This window comes from Schistocerca piceifrons, unplaced genomic scaffold (genome assembly GCF_021461385.2).
Source record: "Schistocerca piceifrons isolate TAMUIC-IGC-003096 unplaced genomic scaffold, iqSchPice1.1 HiC_scaffold_1050, whole genome shotgun sequence".
Lineage (NCBI taxonomy): Eukaryota > Metazoa > Arthropoda > Insecta > Orthoptera > Acrididae > Schistocerca > Schistocerca piceifrons.
In genome coordinates, this window is record NW_025726853.1 from 7,501 (window position 1) to 12,500 (window position 5,000).

General features: G+C 53.6%; 1 non-coding gene across 1 annotated transcript in view; it reads left to right on the forward strand.

Moving 5' to 3' along the window:
- The first annotated feature begins 3,370 nt into the window (after nt 1-3,370).
- LOC124726149 overlaps nt 3,371-5,000 on the forward strand; it is a 1,909-nt gene continuing 279 nt past the window's right edge. The window contains exon 1 of the ribosomal RNA XR_007006742.1: nt 3,371-5,000. This exon is cut by the window's right edge and continues 279 nt beyond it. This is a non-coding gene — a ribosomal RNA (small subunit ribosomal RNA).

Below are 5,000 nucleotides of genomic sequence, written 5' to 3' on the forward strand. Positions count from 1 at the left end.
AATCCACCCCTATAACTTGCGTTTCATGAAGAGTTATTTCCAATATGCGACATTCCCGCTGTCCCTATACATGAGCCGCGACCTGTACCACTTACGAGCGAGAGACGCGATCGCGTTGCTCACTGTACGGCGTCCGATACCGAGCCATCAGCATGTCGGTCCCCATGCGCGTTGCACTCGCACTCGCAGTCGCAAAAACGTGGGGCAAATATATTACGCGGAAGAGCTATAACAGACCGAGCCCCACTGCATGGGGGGAGTCTTTGTCACTAATGTACACAGATGGAACATTTTGGACTGGAACCAGATTACCCGTACACACGGCGCTGATTAGTAATCAATGCAGAGCCATCAAACTACAATAAATATACACAACTGTCCGTATACATGCTGAAAGAGTCTGCCCACAATGGGAACCACACGTCAGCCAGACACTCTGATCACGCACCACTCTCTGCTTCTAACAGGCGCACATACAATATGTAAGCACCAGCATGGAACAACATCCAGTGCATCTTCTCCGCCACATTACACAATCCACACTATCACAACCAGACCAGGAGGTCCATGCGGAAAATACAATATCCCAGCCTTTCGACATCCACCATTGCGCAGACCAGGCACCAACACCCACACATGTCCTATACAACGGTGCACCCAACATCACAATAGTACCTCCTGTCACAGCGCACAAACAATGACATGAGTCAAAGACACAGGTCTCACACAAGCATAGAATTGGAGCGCCGCCTCTAATAAGCCAAAGGTGCATCCTGACGTGACAAATCTGATCATGTCACAAGCATTCACTTACTATAATCACTATCAACGAACCTGCCGCCCCCGCCCCCCCCCCCCTACACCTTTCCTTACAACAACGTGTAACCTAACCTAACCTAACCTAACCTATGTTGTACCTTAACCTAACCTATGTTGTACCTTAACCTAACCTATGTTGTACCTTAACCTAACCTATGTTGTACCTTAACCTAACCTATGTTGTACCTTAACCTAACCTATGTTGTACCTTAACCTAACCTATGTTGTACCTTAACCTAACCTATGTTGTACCTTAACCTAACCCATGTTGTACCTTAACCTAACCTATGTTGTACCTTAACCTAACCCATGTTGTACCTTAACCTAACCCATGTTGTACCTTAACCTAACCCATGTTGTACCTTAACCTAACCCATGTTGTACCTTAACCTAACCCATGTTGTACCTTAACCTAACCCATGTTGTACCTTAACCTAACCCATGTTGTGCCTTAACCTAACCCACGTTGTGCCTTAACCTAACCCACGTTGTGCCTTAACCTAACCCACGTTGTGCCTTAACCTAACCCACGTTGTGCCTTAACCTAACCCACGTTGTGCCTTAACCTAACCCACGTTGTGCCTTAACCTAACCCACGTTGTGCCTTAACCTAACCCACGTTGTGCCTTAACCTAACCCACGTTGTGCCTTAACCTAACCCACGTTGTGCCTTAACCTAACCCACGTTGTGCCTTAACCTAACCCACGTTGTCCCCTAACGTAACCCACGTTGTCCCCTAACGTAACCCATGTTGTCGCCTAAACCTGCTCTGTAATTGTTATACGACTCGTTCAATTAGTGTAGTGTTGCCCACCCGCAACCCTCGCAATATAGTTCGCTACTCGCACTGCCCGCTCCCCTGTGTATCGCTTCATGTTAAACACCTTGCAAGTCTTGCTGACTTTCCACATGCTCCTGCTGTACACTGTAATGTGGATGGCAGCAGGACGTACATGCCGCCCCTCCCCACGTCCCCACCTTGCCCCCCTGCCTTCGCAAGCTGGTTGGTGAGAAGTTTGCATGTTCAATGCCCTTCGCATGCGACGTACTCAGGCTACGTTGTGGTGCGGCCTGTGTCAACCGTCCGCTAATGTCGTACGCGTAAACCACAATCTGTACTGCACATTCGTCCTTATGTACCGAATGATACATCGTGGCACATGTGTGACCGTACAACGACTGCGCCCAAAAACGGCGGACCATACAGTGCAAATATTGTGCACGCAGCTACGTGTCGTCTCCCTATGAGAGCTGGATTGCAGTGTGGTACGCCATAGAGACGTGTGGGAGGAACGGACGCCGTGGATGGCGATCAGCATGAGCTGTCTGTTGATGTATTCGGACCTAGTCGTCTCTCCTCACACACCGTGATGGCATGGTGCACCGCGTTCCATATCTGCGACATGCTACAGAGGCCGGTTGACAGTCGTTCGAGCAATGGACATCGCATACGTACGGGGGCCACCTTCCACGTATTGTCTAGGCGTGCACATTTTGTTGCGTGTATGTGGGCAGACGTAGTGTGGCGTGACACCTGACACAGGCATGCAATAATCGTTGAAGTTGCAAATGGCGATGGACGCCTGCGTTTTCTGGTGAAGTTACGCAAATGAACAAATGGTAACCTGTTGTGGTGCGGTTGTTCTCGCTAGGGGTGAATCGGTGATGGCGACGATAGGTTGAGGTACGAACCGGTTGTTCCAGCGATACCCACCATGCCGACGAAACTGAACGGCATCTGGGTGTGAAGCGATACGCGGCGGTGGCTGGGTGGGACCGTCCCCGGCCGGTGAGGGGGCGCCTCCCGGCGTGCTGGCCGCGCGGTGCGTGGGCGCACGCGCTACAGCCGGCTGGTGGGGGCGGCCAGTGGCAGGCGCGCCGGCCGACGGACGCGGCAGGCGTCGCAGCTGCGCGCCGGCGCACCCTGCGCGCGGCGCCGTGCGGCCAAAGTAGGTCCTCGCGGGCCCGGTGCGAAGCGCGGTGGACATCTTCAGTGTGCTGGTCCGATTGAGGACTGTGTGCGTTGAGGATGCGCCGCCGCCCGGCGCTCGGCGCCGCGACGCCGTCTGCTGCTCGGTCGCCCCAGCGGTTCTCGCTGGTGGTTTGTATCGCAGCTGTGCGGATGTGTTGGCGCGTGCGCTGTGCTGGGAGAGTTCGCTTCGGCACCCAAGTGGGGCTTTTGTCCTTCTGTGGCGCTGGCGTTGGAGCTGCCGGTCACCGTAGGTGGCGCGTGTTGTCTCCCGCCGGCAATGCCACGACAGCACGCTCCCGGGCCTCTGTCGGCAGCGGCAAGCTCAGTTGGGAGCACGGGTGGTCGCACCGAAAGCGTCTACTCGCCTAACTCCGGGCGATTGCGCCTCTCTCGAACCCGACCAAGTACTTGGGACGGCGCTGCGCGCCGCCGGGACCTGAGAGGGTTTCGAGGTGTATTGTGCAGGGGAGCTCAGCCTCCTCCTGTTTGCAGAATGATTGAGCGGACGCTTGCGTGTTCGCGCGGGCCCCCGGGACACACTCCCGGGCGGCCGGCTGCTCAGCTCTAGTTGACGCAGCTCCCTGGTTGATCCTGCCAGTAGTCATATGCTTGTCTCAAAGATTAAGCCATGCATGTCTCAGTACAAGCCGCATTAAGGTGAAACCGCGAATGGCTCATTAAATCAGTTATGGTTCCTTAGATCGTACCCACGTTACTTGGATAACTGTGGTAATTCTAGAGCTAATACATGCAAACAGAGTCCCGACCAGAGATGGAAGGGACGCTTTTATTAGATCAAAACCAATCGGTCGGCTCGTCCGGTCCGTTTGCCTTGGTGACTCTGAATAACTTTGGGCTGATCGCACGGTCCTCGTACCGGCGACGCATCTTTCAAATGTCTGCCTTATCAACTGTCGATGGTAGGTTCTGCGCCTACCATGGTTGTAACGGGTAACGGGGAATCAGGGTTCGATTCCGGAGAGGGAGCCTGAGAAACGGCTACCACATCCAAGGAAGGCAGCAGGCGCGCAAATTACCCACTCCCGGCACGGGGAGGTAGTGACGAAAAATAACGATACGGGACTCATCCGAGGCCCCGTAATCGGAATGAGTACACTTTAAATCCTTTAACGAGTATCTATTGGAGGGCAAGTCTGGTGCCAGCAGCCGCGGTAATTCCAGCTCCAATAGCGTATATTAAAGTTGTTGCGGTTAAAAAGCTCGTAGTTGGATTTGTGTCCCACGCTGTTGGTTCACCGCCCGTCGGTGTTTAACTGGCATGTATCGTGGGACGTCCTGCCGGTGGGGCGAGCCGAAGGCGTGCGACCGCCTCGTGCGTGCTCGTGCGTCCCGAGGCGGACCCCGTTGAAATCCTACCAGGGTGCTCTTTATTGAGTGTCTCGGTGGGCCGGCACGTTTACTTTGAACAAATTAGAGTGCTTAAAGCAGGCAAGCCCGCCTGAATACTGTGTGCATGGAATAATGGAATAGGACCTCGGTTCTATTTTGTTGGTTTTCGGAACCCGAGGTAATGATTAATAGGGACAGGCGGGGGCATTCGTATTGCGACGTTAGAGGTGAAATTCTTGGATCGTCGCAAGACGAACAGAAGCGAAAGCATTTGCCAAGTATGTTTTCATTAATCAAGAACGAAAGTTAGAGGTTCGAAGGCGATCAGATACCGCCCTAGTTCTAACCATAAACGATGCCAGCCAGCGATCCGCCGCAGTTCCTCCGATGACTCGGCGGGCAGCCTCCGGGAAACCAAAGCTTTTGGGTTCCGGGGGAAGTATGGTTGCAAAGCTGAAACTTAAAGGAATTGACGGAAGGGCACCACCAGGAGTGGAGCCTGCGGCTTAATTTGACTCAACACGGGAAACCTCACCAGGCCCGGACACCGGAAGGATTGACAGATTGATAGCTCTTTCTTGATTCGGTGGGTGGTGGTGCATGGCCGTTCTTAGTTGGTGGAGCGATTTGTCTGGTTAATTCCGATAACGAACGAGACTCTAGCCTGCTAACTAGTCGCGTGACATCCTTCGTGCTGTCAGCGATTACTTTTCTTCTTAGAGGGACAGGCGGCTTCTAGCCGCACGAGATTGAGCAATAACAGGTCTGTGATGCCCTTAGATGTTCTGGGCCGCACGCGCGCTACACTGAAGGAATCAGCGTGTCTTCCTAGGCCGAAAGGTCGGGGTAACCCGCTGA